Source organism: Paralichthys olivaceus, chromosome 20, assembly GCF_024713975.1.
Source record: "Paralichthys olivaceus isolate ysfri-2021 chromosome 20, ASM2471397v2, whole genome shotgun sequence".
NCBI classification, from domain to species: Eukaryota; Metazoa; Chordata; class Actinopteri; order Pleuronectiformes; family Paralichthyidae; genus Paralichthys; species Paralichthys olivaceus.
In genome coordinates this window covers 8,460,256-8,480,347 of record NC_091112.1, presented here as the reverse complement: position 1 = coordinate 8,480,347, position 20,092 = coordinate 8,460,256, and positions in this window count along the sequence as shown.

Sequence of the window (20,092 nt, the reverse complement as noted above, 5' to 3'; positions counted from 1 at the left end):
TAAGCTTAGTTTTTTGAAATCACATTCTCATGTGAGTCTGCTTCTTTATTAGTCTGAGGATGTTTAGCCCCCTCAAGCTTCCCTGCAGCTCACGCTGGCTGAGAGGCGGAGGCCGGACACTCACATCCAACAGTCACAGCTATTTCACCCACGTCTTTGCTCTGAGGAAACCAGCTCATAGGCATGAGTGAGAAATTTTAAGAGCAGCTTCAGCATCACCTTGAATCCCTCAAAGCTAGACTCCTACAATCAATCACCAGCATCCGCACAATCATGCTGATTTCATTATCATTCCTGTAACGAGGAAGAGCTATCGATCGCTCCCCTGTGTTTGATGTAGATTTAGCATAACGCGGCAAATGATCAAAGCACTAAACTTACCCATGAATGCATGAACAAAGGCACCAAATCAATAGGCGGGTCAATATCTTTTGCATGTTTAATGTGTGGTAAAATACATGGGCAGTGTATTTCAAAAAACTGTAAAATCTCTGCAGCCCCTTTAATATGAGCATATTCTTTTTGCTTCTAATCAATGATGTCTTGTCCTCTGATGGTGTCGAAGTCAGGGAGGCTATTTTGAGACGACGCAGTGGAACACGCTGCCTTTAGCCCCCATCACCCCGTGCTCTCAGGGGGTTTGCCAGGGTCTTCTGCCCTGCTGGTGCTGACATTTAGGCCCACATGAATCAATGAGACAAGCTGTGGAGGGATGCCGGAATTTCACTGCAGATAACCCCCCTTGCATGGTTCACAGATAGCCCACACCATGTGCAGGGAAAAGCAGGGAATTAAAGACATTTTAGCCTGAATCCCTCTTGTGCAGAGGGTGTAAAACATAACAGGAGAGGACCAGTTTTTCTGCACTGACAAAATCAAAACCATTAGTGAAACCTTTAAAATTTTAATTTTACATCAAAATAGCTTAAGTATCTGGGTAAAATAACTCAGTGGGCATGTTAAGAGTCTGATGTGTGGAGTAAATGATGAACTTTAAACATGTTGGAGGTGAGGATTTACATGGCTGACCTGTTTTAATTCATAATCCAAGCAAGTAAAAACCACAAAAGATTGATGTGTGTGTGTTTGTATTTTGCCGAAACTGAGGATGATACAGCATTGACTAGCTGAGCAGTTACTATTACATCATCAGGAAGTGTGACGTGTCCTCCGGCAGCCCCGGCAGAAGAGACGCTCTGTAATATCATAACTGAGCAATAACAGCTTTATGCCCATATGAGGACAAATTTACAAATAGTTTGATCTTCAATTTCTCACATGTCCATACATGGTCCAGCCGAACACTACTGGTTTTCACCTTGTCGTCTTTATGTGTGTCCTTGAAGGGACAGCAGGTTTCTCGAGTGCTGTTTAGACTGCTGCACACTTGTGTAAAAGCGATGAAGACATTTACGCCAATGAATTTAAGTGTATGTGTGTGTGTTTGTGTGCGTAAATGTGTGTGATGGAGAAGGCCAGGGATTGATTAGAGCTTTCACTCTCAATGTGGTTAATTGCCCAGTGAGGCTTAGCAGACGGTGCTGGCTAGATTGATGTCCGATAGCCAAGAAGAGGGGGAGTCAGGGCGTGTGTGTGTGTGTGTGTGTGTGCTGGAGGGAGGGAGGGAGGGACGGTGGGTGGGTGGGGTTGATTTACTGAGCAGAATGGATGGGAAGGGGGACAACGAATCCCAAATTAATGTTGAAAGATTGAATGGTTAAATATTGCACATTGATAAGCCCAAAGGAGTTTCCTTCAAAAGAAAAAAAAAATCAAGCGATTGTAATCACATCTGCCAAGAATAAAAGGAGAATTAAAGAAAGGAAAATTCCCAGTCACCTATTGTTATGTTCTGCAGTAATTAACAGGGTTTGGTGTCTTTTTTTTTTTTTTTTTCAGCAAATTCTGCTTCCTCTTTCAGAAGATGCTTCCTTTGGGTTAGTTTGACAATGACCTGATGTTTTAATCACTCATCAGTTCCCATGAACTTACACCGCAAAAACAATAGCTTCACTCTACGGAATCAAGCTGTTCAAGATATTTTTATAACACTGTGAATAGAAGAAAATCTTTATATTGCAGTCAAAAGTTCTTGAAGTTCAAATGTTCCTATAGATGTTAGTACAGCAATAGAATAAAAGAACAACTCAAATGAAATGGAATATAGCATTTACGGGAGAGGTCATGAAATCCAGTCCTGATTTTTATTCTTCAGTGTACTTATTGTCTACTGGGTTCATAAAATTATGTTTATTGTTCAATAACAGGAAAGGTGTGTGTGTATATGTGTGTATGTGTGCGTGTGTGTGTATGTGTGGGCGATGGAATTAACTTGCAGAGTGTGATACTGTGGGACAAGCCAGCCTCAGTGTTGGCAGGGCAGGTTGGGTGGATAAGGAAGCAGTAAAATCGTGGCTTAAAGAACACTCTCCTTTTCACGGCGCCTGTTAAAACTCTTAAGTAATACGAGCGCTGAGGATATTGAATACTGCGTATATGTGAAAGAAAGTGAGAGAGCAAATGTAAAGTGAGAGAATAAAGCTTTACACTGCAAAACTATGCATCCAAGTAAGGCGGATATTCAGATTTAAATTGATGTCGTACTTGTTTTGAGAATAAAAGGTACATGCCTGGTGTTAGACATTTAACTTCATAAGTCACTCTTTGTTTGGTTTTTAAAATAGATACAAGGGGTATTTTGATAAAAACCGTCCAAAAAATTTTATGGAAATAAATATTTCGTGTTTGTCTGCTTCTCTACAAACTCTGCCATTCAGAGCTATTACCAATAGATGATGGGCTCATTTCAAATTCTGGGAAATACATTTTTTAAGAGGAAGATCTAGAGGAAGAGAATCCTTCTTAATACACTTCTAAACTTCTAGCTGCATTTTAAACAACTTTTCTGGTCTGTGCTTTGCAGAGGCTTCATATTATCCTTGCATCAACACATTAAGTAATTTTTATGTCTTTTTTTTTGCAGTGTTGGTGATGGTAGGCAGACAGACTGGGGGGTCATGGTGGCTTTAAATTACTCTGCTGAAATTTGAATCTCGTAAGTACTCTCATTAAAGCAAGGTTAACCTTCTCCACAGCCACCCCCACCTCACACCCACCCACCTCTCCTGATGCAGTGTTCAGGGACTCATTGAGATCACAAACACAATTTATATTTTCAACAACTCCTGCGCCCACACACACGCACAATGATGTACACCACCCCTTCTGGAGGGACTGGAGAGTCCCCACTCTACTACCATGGATAATTGGACACCTCCAGCATGAGAAATCCCCTGCCAAAACAAAACCGGCACCAGCCACGTAGACTCACATCAAGTTTGTCAAATATGAGCGAGGACGAGAAGGAGACAGACCGAGGCTCGGTCGAACCTCAACTACAAGGCTCCAGATTTGAAAGATACACTAAAACCCCTTTGGCGGTGGTTCGTTCTAATTCCGCTCACATGTTGAACGTCTGTACTTCCTGAGCTGCGGCGGCTGTGGTGTGGCAGGGAGCGATCAGCAGGAGAAATATCCACGCCCTCAGGCTCCAGGGTGAAGTTGTCCTCGGGGCACGTTACCAGGCTCAGCGTGCACTTCGCCGCACCGTAAGTTGACCCATCTGGAAGCTAAATGCAAAAACTGTGTGAAGATCAGAGTCAGGGGACGACTTGCTGTTATTTCTGTCTCCAAGGCTGCTGTTGTGTACTAATGAGGCGGCGCTCCACAAGCTCACCTTGTGACTGCACACCTGGACAAGACGAACCTGGTAAACTGCCGACATAAACTGATTTGGATTAGTTAGCATACTTCTTGGAAAATGCTGATCAGGTTGTGTAAAGGAATAATATGTTGCTTTTTCTTCAACAACATTGTCAAAGTCTTCATGGCCTTGTCCTTGTCTTTATGAGCAACACCTCTAGGTAATGTTACTACATTAATGCCAACGAGCCAGACAGTCAGAAACACTTTCCTGGGCCGTAAAAAGAAAAACAATCTAATTTCTGATTCTATTATATCAATTTAGTTCATGCCTCAATATTGTTTTACTTATACAGTGTTTTGAAACCATGTGGCTCTCGTTCACGCACAATGTTTTTTACCATCTGCATTTATTCATCCATTCCACTGTAGTTCCAGTTTCACCATTCAGTTTGACATCATTCAACGCTCTCGTTCCATTTTCTCTCACCTAAAACCAGTCTGGACTGGAGTATACGGCGTGGATGAGTAGCTAAGCATAAATCACTCATGAGGAACAGGCAGCGCTGCAGCGTTGCCAGGTCTCTTGTGTGTATCTAGCCACACAGAGAGTAATAGCGTCCAGCCACAAAGGTTCAATAGCCCAGGAGAGACTGGCTGACTCATGTGGGTCAGGACCTGCCACAGGTGGGGGATCCCGGGCTGAATAACCTCCCCTCCCTGACAGTAGGCAGCCGCAGCCCCGGCGCCCCTTTTCACCCGCCCGGGGACACCTGCACCGGACACAAAAGCCATCGCTCTCCAATTCTTCGAGGGCATGAGCGGAGAGAGAGAGAGAGGAAAGGGACGTGGGGAGAACAGGAGCAAAGGGGGAGAAAGAAATGGGGTTGGATGGGTGAGAGAAGGTGGGGGGGGGGCGTTGGGCGTGCACTGCCTCCATCGTAGCCATGCGGAAACAAAGTAACACAAACTGGAGCCACAGCAGGGGAACAGCTGGAGCACACAGGGACGGCTGTCTGGGTGGTCCGAGGGGGAGCGAGAGAGCCAGAGAGAGAGGGTGTGAACTGAGGAGAAATGAGTGCGAATGAAAGACACAGAGAGGGCTCGGGTTAGGATAGCGACATTGAAAATAGAGGCCGCGAAGTAGAGTGGAGGAAGAAAAGGAGGAGGCATGACAAACAGCTGAGGGAAAGAAGCTATTTGTGAGTTTTCCCTTTATCCCTGCAATTATGGCAAATCGATACCTGTCAATATCTAATTATTCCAAGAAGCTCTTGCTCCAGTAGCCTCATTAGCGGAAGAGGTGTAATTCAAAAGGCACAGGAAGTCACTTTACAAATTGCTAAATATTTAAAATCAGTGACGACACCTAAAGATTGGAAGATGATTGTAAAAGCTGTCTTCTTCTGTTTTGCTTGAACAGAGAATTTACTATTTCTATTCCCCACACGCTCACATGAACTAAACTGAAAGTCCTATAATCACTGTCACCTCCTCTCCCCAGCTTTTGCAGTGACCATTTAAAAAGCTGCTGTTATCTGAACAATGTAATTGAATTTGGCATCACCAATGTTAGCGTGCCTCAGTTATTAGGAAAACATTTGATAACCCCACAAAAGAGAAACGTTCGCCTGCAGACTGTGCGGCAATATCCCTGTGCGCTTTCATAGGAGGCTTATTACGCCAACGTGGTTTGCATGATAAAAAAAAAAAGGAAAAAGAAGGTAAGTCATGCGGGAGGTCCTGCACATTTGCATATCCCCGGGGTGCACGGTGTAATTTAGCTACATATGTCCCTTCCCTAATAGGCTGGAGTTGGCTTAACGCGAGGTTTGTGTTTTTGGAAGCGACCTCGCTTGATTGTCTATTCGGATTCACAGGTCTGCTCTGATTTGCAATTGAAAGGCACGTAATTGTACTTGAACTAACTGAATAACTATAGGTTTTTTTTTTAGGGTACGTGAGGGAGAGAGATTTTTTTTTCTATGCTGGATTCAAGCTCTGAGTGCCATCCTCTCTGTGGGATATCAATCACAATGCATTTCCTCTTCGGGTGGTTCCTGGCAATAGTGAAAAATACAGTGAGTGGAGTCGACTTAATTGCTCACATGTGCTAACTATACTGACGGCCAGTATCACATTCCCCTGAATTCATAATGTTACTAATCTGCCTTCATGTTTCCCATGGCAATACATAATATATCTGACTCAAACAAATGGAAATGTATTCATGATATGCATTCGCTTATTCTGCACTAAGTTTGACATTCTCCTTTCCGACTCCGCGGAGACTCCGACAACATTAGTGAGGCTGATACATCACCAACCACGGAGCCACCAGTTATTGAGGACCTTCTCTGTTCCTGGTCACAGCCCGCTGCTTATCTCCTATATTTGACTGCCATAATTTGCCTCTCAAATGCTCTGCTGTGTGATGTTACGCCCGCCTATATCTGTGAAATGCATATTCCACCGGTGCGAATCTTTGAGTGTGTTAATCCCAATTTGTTATCCATGACATCAAACCCAATTTATCCAGATTTAACATCAATTCTCAGTTCAACAGAGAGGAAAAGTACTTGGATATGAATTAATGTTATATTTTTTTAAGCTTTATTAATAACAACCCCGCCGCTCCTGCAGAAACCATCACCTCTTTCCTCGCTTCCCGATATTAAACAAGATTAGGACGGCTGAAAGGTTAATGAGATTCTTCCCTTCTTTTGAACAAACTGTGCCTTATTCCTCCCGTTCAGAGAAGAAGCCATAAACATCCCCTCTGTAATAACGAATGGTGATTATGCCGATGATATTAATTATCATTACTTTCAATTACTACACCCAGCCAGGCCCTGTCGGTTATGAGGGCAGCTCCCTGTGGAGGCGCCGCCACCCGCCGCCATACATTCATTAGCTGAGCCGAGTGATTGGGTCCCACTCCTTCTCCATCTCCGTCTCTCTTCTTCTCTTTCTCCCCCTCCCTCTCTGCCTTTGTTTCGTTCTTGCTATTTTTCTCCGTCCTCGCTCCTCCACCATGCCAGTGTCAGCGAGTCCATGGAGCTCCACATACTTGTCAAGGGTAGGCCGGTGAATGAATGAGGTGAGATGGAAGTTAATTGTAGTGAGATCTGAGATGAGCTGTGAGGGAATCAATGGCACAGATTGTACAGATTCCCGAGTTCCTTTTCTCTTTCTGTCCAACCTTTTCTCCCACCTCCAATTTCATTCCTCCCGTCTTTCTCTCTCAGCTCTCATTTCTTTGCTCAGGATCTTGTCGCCGGTCCCTCAGTCGTTCTCGTTGCTTTGTCTCTCCCCCTCACTCCTGACATGAAACATCCATTTCCGCCCCATGAAATATGGAGAGGGCCCTCATGAATTGTTTACAGGTTAGCAGCATGCATGCCAATAGCAGCAGGGGGACAGGCTCAGGTTTTCAGAGAGGCGGCAGTGGGCGAGGGGCATTGATAGCAGGGAGGACTGGCCCCACCAAATGTGCCGGTAAACCTGTCGGGTCTGATTAACCCAGCCTGCAGCCTGTTTTCAGCCAGAATATTCAACGTAGTTACATGTAAGTTGTCATACACGCTTGTATCTTATGTCTAAAACTTTAAATCGTAAGTTCTCGTTTAAAAAAATCAAGTATTTGCAGCTTTAGGTGTCGTTTTTCATGTTCAAACTTTAGTCCAACCAACATGTTTTCTTCCTCCTGTGAAACATAAGTTTAAATGTAAACTACATTTTTGCCCGACCACTGTTGCATGACCTCTGGGAGGAAATGTAAAAAAGCAAGTTACTGGAAGGTGCGCGACTCAAGTGTGTTTTCTCCAAATCGATATGACAGTTTAATTCTACTCATTTTTGTGAAAGTAAATATAAACTATAATGATATGTTGACGGTTCTGCAAAATTCTGCTGTGTGCAAATCTTTACCAGACATATTTTTGGAGACTTGAACATGTACAAAACTCCTGATTTTCCCCTGAAATTATTAGAAGGGGCAAATGTCCAAGCCAGTTCCCCCAAGAAAACGTCAGAGAATGTCTGAGTGAGTCCACATGAGCAGGATATTGTCCGAAGAATTCACAGCAAGTGAGAGAGCGTGTTCATGACATATTTGCTACATATGTAGAAACACGCCCAAGGAAGACGTCAACTTGGAAATACCACGAGATTCAAGAGCTTTTGATGCTAAGAGCTGATGCCGGTGTCATTGTTGTGAACCTGTCTGACCTGGACAATCTCCTGGTAAGTTCTTCATACGTGAAAGGCAGAGTTCATGTCTGCTCCAGGTAATCTAACAGAAGATGAGGAGAACATGCAAACTTCACATTATCACCGTCCTGCATGTAAACTTATCTCAGGAAAAATAAAGTTGATGATTCAAATGCCGTACACTCATCCTTTTGACAATGCTGCTATAAAGATGATTGAGAGTGTACACTTGCCTCCCTCGCAGCACTAAATTGTTTGCCCGTCCCGGAGGACAGGGGAAGAGAGTGAGAGGAAGTGGGCTGGCCGCTGTAATTCGATCGGTCAGATGGCTCAGGATATTCATTTGGTCTGTCTCGATGGACCAAACGGGGCCTGTTGAGTTGGTTAATTTCCTCCCGATGAGATTGTACATCACGTCATAGTTGCACTGCGGGGATATGAAGGATGGATGTGGAAGCATCAATTAAAATGCACTTCTTTCTTTTTCTTCTTCTTGTTTCCTCTGGTCCAGTTCGTGAGTGATAGAGATGAACCTGAGCAGGAGGGGTGTGCATTTTAGACGGACAGATAGAGCAATTTTGAGGGCTTGCTGACTAAAGTGCTTTACTGCAGCTTGTGCACTTGTGGTTGTAATGGAGTGCTTGGGAGCCACACCACTTGAGAGATTGTGCGGATATATTATTAATCTGCCTCCCTGTGCCATCACATAGTGCAGAACTGTGGGCCCGACAGAGAGAGAGAGTAGTGCTGTGGCGCCGTCACCCCCTTATCTGTCTCTTCCTCGCCGTCTCCTCCACTCTTTCTCAGTCTCTATCCTCTTCCCCCTGTCTTTGTCACTCAACCTCCTCCTCCGCCGGCCGCCCAAGGAGAGGAGCTGGAGCTGGAGGAGCGGAGGCAGAGACGATAAGATCAATACTCCGCTCAGGAAACAGGCCTCCTCACTCTGATTCTTTGTCTCTCTCGCCTTCTGCCCCTGCCTGTCTTTTGCACAGCCGGCTTGTCCGACCACATCATCGGAGCATCGTGGCCAATTTCAGGAGCGAGCCAGATAAGCAGCCGTGCCCGACGTGTCAGAGAGCGTGTGACAAGCATGACACACACACTAGCAATATAGTTGGAGGTTGTGATGGAAGTGGCATTGATGAAGAAAGTAGGAGCTGTGGCAGAGAAAGAGGAAGAGATTGGACATGAGTTTCTCAGTTTGAAGATACGAAATGAAACCTGATGGCTTCAAATACAGCGTGAGTCAGTGTGTCAGGTTTTCTTTAATAGATAAAATAGGATATTGTGTTTTCCATTGAATCCATTCCAGATGTTAAGAAACAATCAATTTAATCACAATGTAGGCCAGTCAACAAAATGACCAGCCCACTGTACATTAACAAAAGTTAACGGCCGTAAACTTTGGATTTTTTTAAACTCTTCAACAAGGATTTATTAGCTTATGTTTCCAGCCCCATCTGTTTGTTTGTTTGTTTGTAAACAAGATTATACAGAAACTGCTGGATGGATTACCATGATACTCGGGGGAAGGATCCAATAAGTGTTAGGAAAGAAACCATTTAGTTTTGATGCAGATCCAGAATAAATGTTTTCACTTTGAAAATTCTCCAGGGACTAATTCATGTATGTTTGGGGAACTATGAGAAACTTGGTGCAGCTTGATTGAATCGAAGGGGACTGTTGGGCCTTGGTGGAGGTATAAGTTCTAATGAGTGGCATTCTAGTTTTTCTGTGTTCTCAAAAGAAAGTGAGAAGAGAAAAGAAAAGAAAAGAAAAGAAAAAAATGCTTTCAGTGAATTTCCTGCTGTTTTTCAAGGCTCTATAGCTTTCTAGGCGTTCAAGGCTTTATCTCAACATCGCTAACGTAATGTATATAACAAAACTGTGACACGTGAAAAACATACAGTTTTCCTTGTACAATATACAAAAGGAATGTACACACGTTGTCATCTGGTTCTTTAAGGAAAAGAAAGGACATGACAGAGAATAGAGAAATGTAAAAGAAAGGATTTACGGATAAAAAGGGGACAGACGAGCTGGACTGAAATCAAACCTGGAAACCAAATAGAGGAACAAGCTGAGACATGATGGCTGAGACATTGTGTTGAGTGGTACATCACCTTAAACACAGCTCACTGTACACGGCCATTGTTTGATGACACTCACTGCTCCCTCTTCTGTCAAGCTGAGAAAATAACTTACTGTCAAGAACTGTTCTATGTTGTCACTTTTACGGTGATGGAGCTGTAACCACAAACATGTGGATGGATGACAACTGGAATGTGGGGGGGTGTAGAAGATAAAACATTTGTGTGCGTGTATGCGTGTGCAGATAAGAAAGTTTCCACTGCTCCTATCTTTCTTATTCTCTCTCTTGTTATCCTCACACTCTTCTATCTCGTGGACCTGCTACCTACAAATTAGCCTTCTCCCAGAGGGGTGTGGCTGTGTCGTTGACTGTTGTCCAATCAGACATGAACCAGTGATGCCAGCCAACCAGCACGCCCACATCTCGCTGCTCTGCCAAGGGGGGCGTCACATGACGGGACCAACTGTCACTACACATGGTCTCTCTCTCTCTTTCAAATCTGTCCATTTGTGTCTGCGAAACAATGCATCCATTTATCCTCTGCAGTTTTTTTTACTTCCTCTAGTTAAAAAGTTGATTTTAACAGGAGCCAAATCCTCTTCCTGCTTTTCATCCTGCATGCACATTTTGTGTGTACCTACATATTGTGCCTCAGATGCTTAAGTGGTTCAATCTGCTGCTTCTCGAGCTGCACAATCTCCCCTGATGGCGACGAATCCTGCCAGATCTCTCCTGTGCCTTCCTCTCTGCTTCCCAACAGCCTGAATGAAAGTGAGAGGACATCCCACTCTCCTCTTTTTCTAAAACTCAAGACCACAGTGTGTCCTTCATAAAAGATTTTACACAGGTGCACAAACACGATCACATTCTTTGTTTGCAGCCCACACTGACTCGAGCGATGACATGTCTTTTTTGTATTTACAGCACATGGTCATTTATAGCTTCATTTGGTTGTAGATACAGCGATCCTGCTCTGGATAGTCACACTACATTAACTTTCCCAGGGACGACAAACACTGTGTTTGTTTTGGACATAAAGAAAAGGACGTCTCAGCCTTGGTAGGATTTAGATCAAATATTCCCTATTCAAGGCGAAATCTGACAGCACTTTGTTCCGAATCGCACACAGCCAGCTGCTCGCAGCAATGAGCTCCTTTGCGGTTTCTTGAATGTAACCTCTTCTTTGTTTGCACGACTTACCTGACTTACCATGAGGTTAACTTGTAGTTACCGGGATGATTATGTTTTAAAACCTTGCATCCTGCACAGGTTGAAAGTACACCACAACACGCAGATGGAGAAAATGCTCTGCAGTGTGCATGCCTTGAAAAAAAAATCACACCTCTTTACACTCTATTCACAGTGTCCTTCACATGTCTCCGCTGGCTCGCTACAATTCATCCTACGATCACATGTTCTAATTTTTGATTCGCTCAAGGTACACGCAACAGAGGTTTTAGCTAAAGAAAAAAAAATCTCTGTCTCTCTCGTTCAATGTCTCCCTCTGGAAATGATTAGAGCTGTTGGTGCAGCTTGAAACCATTACTGATGTACACTGATGAAGTCCCATTTGTTTGAAGTGCAAGCACTCTGTCTAAGCTCTCATGCATGTTTGAGTGTGTGTGTGTGTGTGTGTGAGCGTACATCTGTCCATCCTCGTGTGCAAAATCTCCCTCTCCTTCCCTTTCTCCCTCAGCCAAGCCCACGCTACTAAAAGACTCATTGCAGAGAGGAACTGGAAATAAACTTGTGAGGAAACCCGATCGCTTTGAAGTGTCAGGCTCATAGTTCAAACCGTTTCCGGTCATCAAATATGTGTCATCGACCCCCAATTTACGTATAAAACGTTTCCTTTGGCAGCAGACACGTTTCGCCATTGTTGCACGGCCCCTGTGCTTTGACAAGATAACATAACAGCTTTTTCCTGTCCCTGACATTATTTTAGCCACAGAACGTCAATCTGGGTCGGCTGGGGGGGGGGGGGAGTAAGCGCAGTGCAGAAATTACACGTGCATGTAGGCTTTTAAACAAATGATTATAATCTGGAGTATATTGTCCGAGCATTGATGTGATTCACTTCAAACAAAGAGGCATGTACAGTTTTCTGGTTTGGGTTTTTGGCCGATGGGTAAGAAACAGACTCTGGTCTTTTTCATTTCTAGTTAAAGACAGCTGTGCTCTCTCTGGTGATTTAAAACATTTGCCCCTGAACTGAAAACATCCTGGAAGTGTGACAGTAAAAAACATATAGAAAATAACAAGAACAGGGTCCAAACACTTTGAGCATATAGACTACAACATGCAGTTAAACTCAATGCTTTATTCCACTACCTCATTATGTATATTTAAAGTTATAATCCTTCTACTTTACATGAGTTTCAGTATTTTATCAGCAATACCCATTAAATGTGCTTAAATCCTGTGATTATTTCTCTCTGGTATAGTTTTCATACTTGGTTTAGTGGCAGAGTCCGCACCAACTGTGAAATGGATTCAATTTAATTATCTGTGCACTGGGGATTCACAGCCAATGATCCATGCAATATAATCCAGTGTTTTTTTGTAATATTATTTTATGAATATCAGCCTCTCTCACCCCTTTTACGGGAATGGATTGCTTCTATTCTGCCTTGCCGTTGTGTATAAAAAGTATGAACACAGTAGGAAAGGACATTTTTATTCCAGCTATGGTTTTCACAGATCCAGATACATCTATTGTATAGAAACGGCAGGACAGATGCTGATGCAGTATACGTCTTTAATCCTAAAGCTGGCACGCTATCGAAAATTACACGTAGGGGGGCTGGCTTTGTTTGGTTCAGTGTAAACAAGTAAAGGTGGTGTAATGAGGGGTCCGCCTCGATGTAGAATAGCAGGATCTCATTTTCAAAGAGGATACTGTTCAACTTGTACCGACCATATAAACGGCAACATGGAAGCTTCGAGGCACCACCTTTATCATTATTTGAATAATAAATATGCAATTAAGGTTGTGATGTTACTGCTTTTCACATATGTTTCAGTCGAGTTTAGAGTCAGTGATGATGTAAATCACATGTGACGCTTGAGTGAAAGCACTCAAATCAACGCTCGGGCCTCGTGTTCAAAGCCAGAGTTTGTTTCCAAAGGGACTATTGTTTAATTCTACCAGCCCAGGTTAATTATTTTAATACAATCTAATATTAAGAGAGCGGAGTAGAGAGAGGGGAAAGAAAAAGACCCTGAATAAGGCTTGTGATAATTTTCTCATTGTTGTCTTGTCATCTCTTAACAAAGCCGGAGTGGGAGAGAGCGCAGGCGATGGCAGAGCAAAGGGTTATTTAAAGGAGACCTAAGGATGTCCTCACTAATGGATGATGCACTTTACTCACCAGTGCACAATACTGTACACGTCTATTTAAATTCAAATTATGCCTTTTGAGAAGCAGTGTGTGTGTGTGTGTGTGTGTGTGTGTGTGTGTGTGTGTGTGTTTGAGTGTGTGTTTGGGAGAGAGAGAGAGAGGGAGGGAGGGCCATGGTGAGACCCTCTTTCAGTGTTTATTGTCGACGATGAGGTTGAACCCCTCTAAAAACGCAAGACAAAGGTAGAGAGGTGCTCGAGAGGGCAGAGAAAAAGCTCTTCCATGTCCTTTAACATGCACAGACACACATCACAGACACATCACAGACACATCACACACACACACACAATGTGCTGCTCGCATACGTAGGTGCAATGCTTTAATTGTAATCCACACGCAGCTCTGGCTTTGAATACTGTAGATAAAACTTATTGACAAATAATTAACTGCTGTTCATTCAATCTTATTGGTTTCTTCCTTAAATAGTTACTTGTTACTAACGAAAGTGCAACCCCCCTTAGATTTTAACATCTTTAATGAAAACACACACACAGACACTGAGGCACAATTAGAAAGATCTAGAAACCAGTTCTGTCTGTTCAAAAGTAAAATAAATTATTTAACACAACTTTCTTTGAAGTTTTTTTAAACAACCATCTGAGAAATGAAAGACGATCAAACAAATGTAACAAATCTAATTATTTGATTTTTTAACACATTACTTTTTATTTGCTTGTCTGTAAACCTGTAAAATAAGTATACTTTGAAAATGTAGATTATGAGCAAATACTGGAAAGAAATCATTAGTTTTACTGTTGGATGAGCAGATTCAAATGATAACTATGGGAAAAAATAAAAAAGAAGTGAAAATAGAAATTCTATAAACATCACAAGGCCTATTAAAAAACTCCAGCAGTGAAACCGCTGAAGATTTAGTGACCTTCTCTTCTTCTGTGTAAAAACAGACTCTAATGTAAAATTCTGTGGCGTTTGAACACACTCGCTCTGAGCTCTTCTCCTGCAGACTGGTGTATTATCAGTGTGTAGTGGTGGTGAGCCTGGTGAGTTCCTAATGATAGCTTTGTCCTTTGCCACAGACTAAATCAAGGCTCGCTGGGTAAACCAACACGGCGCGACCACTTAACCCTCGTCCACCCCCTGCCACTGACACAAAAATGTTCTCTGTATTTTTATGCAAATGTGAGGGGACCACCTGACCACCATGTAGTCAGCCCCACTTTATTTCAGCCATGCAAGTAAAAATAACACCCAGACAGTCTGTTTTCTGTGCCAAAAAATCCCTCAATCCTACATTAATATATCAAACTAAAGGATTTGTATTTTCACTGCCGCTCTACAGTCTCACTCTGAGTTTTGTCATCGCCCTCGCTCTGATTCTTCTCTTTTTTTTCTGCCCTCTCTTGTTGTTTGTAGGCTCCACATCACTGTCGGTATTTTCTGTTGTTCTGAGAAAATCATTTGGATGTTTTTATATCAATGTCATCATTTGTCATTCCAGCGTTCTGTGAGCCAAGAGAGATTCCTCCGAAAAGTCTGAGGCTCCATCTAGATTATCCTCGGAGTGTTTTGAAACATCCATCTACGACGTCTGGAGACACACCAAACTCGGGGCCTCAATCTGTCTCCATAATGTGCAACTGTCAACACTTCACAACCCTGTAAAAGAGACACCAAAGAGACTGGCCCTTTAACTGCAGGGCTTTAAGAGAGGCTTTAGAGCTGGCTTGGGAATAGGGAGGGTGTGTGTGTGTGCGTGCACGACGTGCCACAGGGCTCCAGGTGTGTTCACCTGTCTGCCATTCAAATCCCCTCAATGAAAACAAAACGGAGGCAAGGCACTCAAGATGTCCACAGATCACGTTACACAATCTCTCTCTCTGTTTCTCATCATTCATGCAAATACACGTACACGCGCACAACAGTGCATGCAAGTACGCAGAAGGTCCATGATCCATGAAATGGGGAGTAAGGGCTTTGGGCCAATGTGAGAGCTGTGGAGAGGAAGGGAGCGGCATGATTGATGACAGGGATCAGGAAGTGGTGCAGGTAGTGTTACAGGTAGCCGCGGGATATGGGCAGAGATGGGCAACAATATCTGGATTAAGAAATGAAAACAGGCTCATTGAAAGTATTGGCTGAGAGAAAAAAAATAGAAGTAAGAGTAAAATATTACACATTAATGGAGATTGTTGAAACAGCAGAACCACAGGCTACATACCCAAATATGCAAATAAATAGCGTGTGCTGGTGTAAACAGGAAGCAGCTGATCTATTTGCAGTTGGTTGATTAAGCCATTTTCAGACATGAAGTCCCGAAAAGGTCAGCACGAGAAAGTTTGTCCAGGGTTTGCCTTTCACGTAAAAAGAAGGCACCAGTAGATTCAGTCAGATGTGTTCACAACAACAGCAAGATCTCCAGAGTGTTCAGGCGATGGGCGGCGCCGCACACAGGAGGCAGGGCATACTGAACAAATTCCGCAGCGGAGATCATGTGTTTTTGTTTACAACACATCGACACTCGAGTCAGACCTCATCACCAAAAGCTCTTGAATTTCGTTGTCCTTCCAAGTTGACATCTTCATTGGGGTCTTCTACGTGTGGACTCCTCTTTTTCATCCTGAGATATTTGCTTTCTTTTTGTTCTTTTCAGTTTGGCATCTGTTGCATTTTAGAGACATCAACAACATGCCCACTCACTCGTGGTGAATCCTCTGGATAATCTCCAACTGTATTCTCACATTCTCCCAACATTTTCAGAGTTCAATTCTTGTCTGAAAGCATCTTAAATGTTAACAACGCTTTGCATTTACTCTCAGTTGAGATGTGACTGATAAGAACCAGTCAGGAAGTGAATGCAAGTTTTCAAGCTGTAACGAGACCTGCAGTATTTCTTGTTTCAGGAGCTTTCAGGATGCCAGACGAAAAACTGATGTGTTTAAAAAACTAAAAATGAAGTTGTGTGGAGGTAGCCAGAGAATCAGTGCAAGCTTGTGACTGGGTGTGTGCCAACTCTGGCCATGGGAGCTGAAGCCTCTCGTGGAAGCATAAAACCTGAGAGGATGAAAAATATGATGGCAAAGCGGAGCAACAGGTTTGAACCATGCTCTGCTGAATAATGATACGTTTGCATGAAAGGCTGAGCCTCTCGCACCTCAGTGAAGCATCATGTCTGAAGTCTAAGGTTTCACTTTGCAAGTTTTTAGTTCATTTAGAAGCAGAGCTAGAGGGGATTATTTGATTTCCTCTGCAAAGTTACTGCTGTAGTTAGATGCATCTGCTGCAATCAAAGTTATGTCCTTTCATCCTTAAATCTGGTTTCTAACAACTTTTGTAGGGTAGTAAAAAAATGGGGCATATTTCACCCGAAAAAAAAAAAAAGAAAGTGAGAAGAACCAGAACAAGAAGACGAAGAAATATAACAAAAGGAGGCTCCGGGTGGGGGTGGGGGGGCTCTCGTATAGATGTGACCTAAGTGTAAACATTACATTTTCCAAGACCGCAATTTCCTGTTTTCCCAGGCGATTAGAGCGAAGTGTAAGCCTGGAGGAGTCACTGCACGGTCATGTTTCCTCCTGCGCTTTTAAGAGGCTGGAAGTAGAGTGAGAGCGAGACAGAGAGGAGAAGGGCCGGACTTCTCTGAGCTGTTCCGAGCTGACCTGAGCCAAAAATTGACATGCGAGTAGCTGCTGAGCACATTGTTTCATTTGACTCCCCCCACGCGTTGCTGGGTGCGTGTTTGTGAAGTCGTTGATTAGGCCTATGTGCCGCTACATGTGTGAGCTGTGGCTACGTCGTAAGACAAAGTGTGAGGCAGAAAGAAGTCAGGTTAGGTTTCTCTTACTTGTGTACTTGTAAACTTGTTTGTTTTCGATGTCTGGACTGACACTGGTCTACATGTGAAGCCACGCTGTCCTGCGTTGCTGATTCTCATGAGTCTTCATGAGCGTTCAGGGAAATCTGCACCTACACTCTAACTGCCGCCTCCTCAAGTTGTCATGGTAATGCAACCTTTACCTGACTCCCCTTTGGAAGTCAGATGGTTATCCACAAATGTTGAGGAAAATTGCTGCACTCCCACGAAACTGATTCATTTGTTATTCAAATGAATCCATGATTTTTCTTCCTCTGCTGTGGCAGTCAGACCTTGTGCTGCATGTGTTACACCAGCTGATTGGTGTAAAGACATTACATTTAGGAATTCATCACTTTGAGTGACAGCGTGCCACTGTGTCACTCCCACGGTATGTTGTTCCTGTTTCGTAGCCATCTGTTTTTGCTGATTTTTGCAAAGGAAAATGTTAAAGATTGTGTAAAATAGAATTTCTACTTTACAAAGGGCACAGGCTATGTTGTGTGTTTCAAGAACTGAAGTCTGGGCAATTTCCTGAATTTTTCGGAGGTGTCAGTTGCTCTGGACTTTGTTCAGAGCTTTTCCTGCCAGCCTCCTCGTAAAATGTCTGAATGAGCCCATGTGAGAAATACTGCAGGAAAACTGCGAAAATTCAGTGTGTATCTTCACGACATTTGCAAAATGCGACAGACACAAAACTGGAAGAATGAAAGTAGAACATTTTGACGAAGATCAATGTGCTATCAACAAAAACAAATGATTTCTGCAGCATAAATTATACATCATATCCCGCCTCCTGCAGGTTCTCCTGAAAGTTCCAGAAATGCTACTGTTGATGTGAAGGTGTCGGACCCAGACAATCTTCTAATGCTGCTTTCTTCATAAGTGAAAGGAAAATTCTGAACAAATGTATGGACCCAATTTTCCAGAGTTCATGTTTGAACAGCTATAGTGAGATATATATTGTCATGTGAGCTTAAACGTATTCTCTAAATCAACACAAGTTCATGTAAAGATATAGAAGTAAAATAAACAGCTGAAAACTAAAGACATTAAAAGTCTCACAGACTTTACAGAAAAGATAAACTGGTGCATCGTTGGACTATTCAAATGTTCCTGGGTCATCATGCGCTAAATCATTACTCACCTATTAGACCATTAACTAACCGTAGAGCCAAAAGATTTTCCAGTAAATTGGGCTTTGAATCAGACATAATCTCTTCTGACATAACACATTTTCCTCTGTTCCTCTCTAACAACAGATCTAAACGTGTCGTCACATCCAACAGAGTAAACACCTGATACAGTGGGATAACCTGACTGACAAACCAGCCCACAGAATGAGTCAGTAAACCCTGACTAAGTGTGTGGTTTTCAACCCGCGAATGTGTCAGGCCTCTTTCCTCCGGAGCTACAATACGTTGCTACAACGACACAATGAGACGTCAGCAGAGGAAACTTTAGTCACTGCTTGTGTTGGGAATGAGGCCCGATGAGTGTTTCTCTGATCCAATTTACAGTAATAACTCAGTACTTGGTAAAGGCAGTAAATGACGGAGTGCTATCTTCGTCTGGTTTTTAATATCAGTATTTTCTTGCCGAGATAGAGGGACATTTGGAAGTCCTCAGAGACACTGTTATCTGATCCGGGCCTTTATTGGAGTTTCTCTGCTGCCTCCCTGTCTCGTTTTGCCCTCTTTATCTCTCTTATTTCATCCGTCTCCCCCTCTATCTCGTCTTTTCTACCATAGCGTTCCTGTCTCTGATAAACTGCCTCTTTCATTCATCCTCTCACTTTATTTCATCCTCCGATCATGTCATTGGTGGATGTACGCAGTAAACTCTGGGCATTTTCCTGAAATGGAGTTAGAGGAGAGATATGTGAGAAAGCAAATGAACATTTTCCGGAACATCTCCTGCCAGCCCCAGAGTGAAAATGAAAATCAATGGCTTCCCAGTTGGGTGTTGAAGGAAAGTTGGGCCAAATGTGGAATAATTTACAACAGCCAATGTGGCCTTAGAATCTATACCCAGCACTATTTAAGAAATTACCAATGTACTGTGTATATGGGAACTGTCAAGAGGGTATAACCAGTGTAATCAATGTAGTAAATTAGTTGTTGAAGGCGCTTCTAACAAGATGGATGCAAAGACATCAACAAAAATGTAAACTTCGAATCACAAAAAGACTCGAGAGCATCTGGTAATAAGGGCCGGAGGAGGTGTCGATCTGCTGTAAAAAAAAATAAAAAATCAATCTCGTCCTATATTCTGGACATTTCTGAAATTGTCTTTCTCTAATTTTCAAACTTAATCTGAGTCTAAGATTGTTCCTCTCTGGGTTTTATGCTTCCCACAGTCCATTTAACTTCTCTAAAAATATGGGGAAGTGAGAAAGCAACAAAAGAGGAAAGAGAGAAAGTAAGGAAAGTGAAAGAAGAGCTGCCGTCTCAAAGAGAGTGTGCCATGTTGCCCCCTTCACCTCCCTCGTCCCCCCTTCTGTCTCTCTCCTCAGCCCGTGTCCCTCCTCCCCATCTTGCCTCCCCGATGTTTATTGCCACTGGTCTGTGTGTATATGAGAGTGTGTGTGTTTGTCTGTCCGTGCACAGGGGATGGAAACCCTGAAAGTTGGCCCCATGACAAGTGACCCCCTTCTTCTCCCCGACTCGCTGTAGCAGAAACCATCAAGGAAAGCAGACAAAAAGAAAAGGGGGAAAAAAAAGAAAGGGAGAGGAAGAACAGAGGGAGGGAGAGAGAGAGAGGGGAAGGAGGGCAAGCCCAGCTGTAAGCAGCACAATGCGAACGAGAGCTTGGCAGAGGCTCAAAGCTGCTCTGAACGAGTGCCTCTAACTAGACCCCCACCACCCCGGCTCC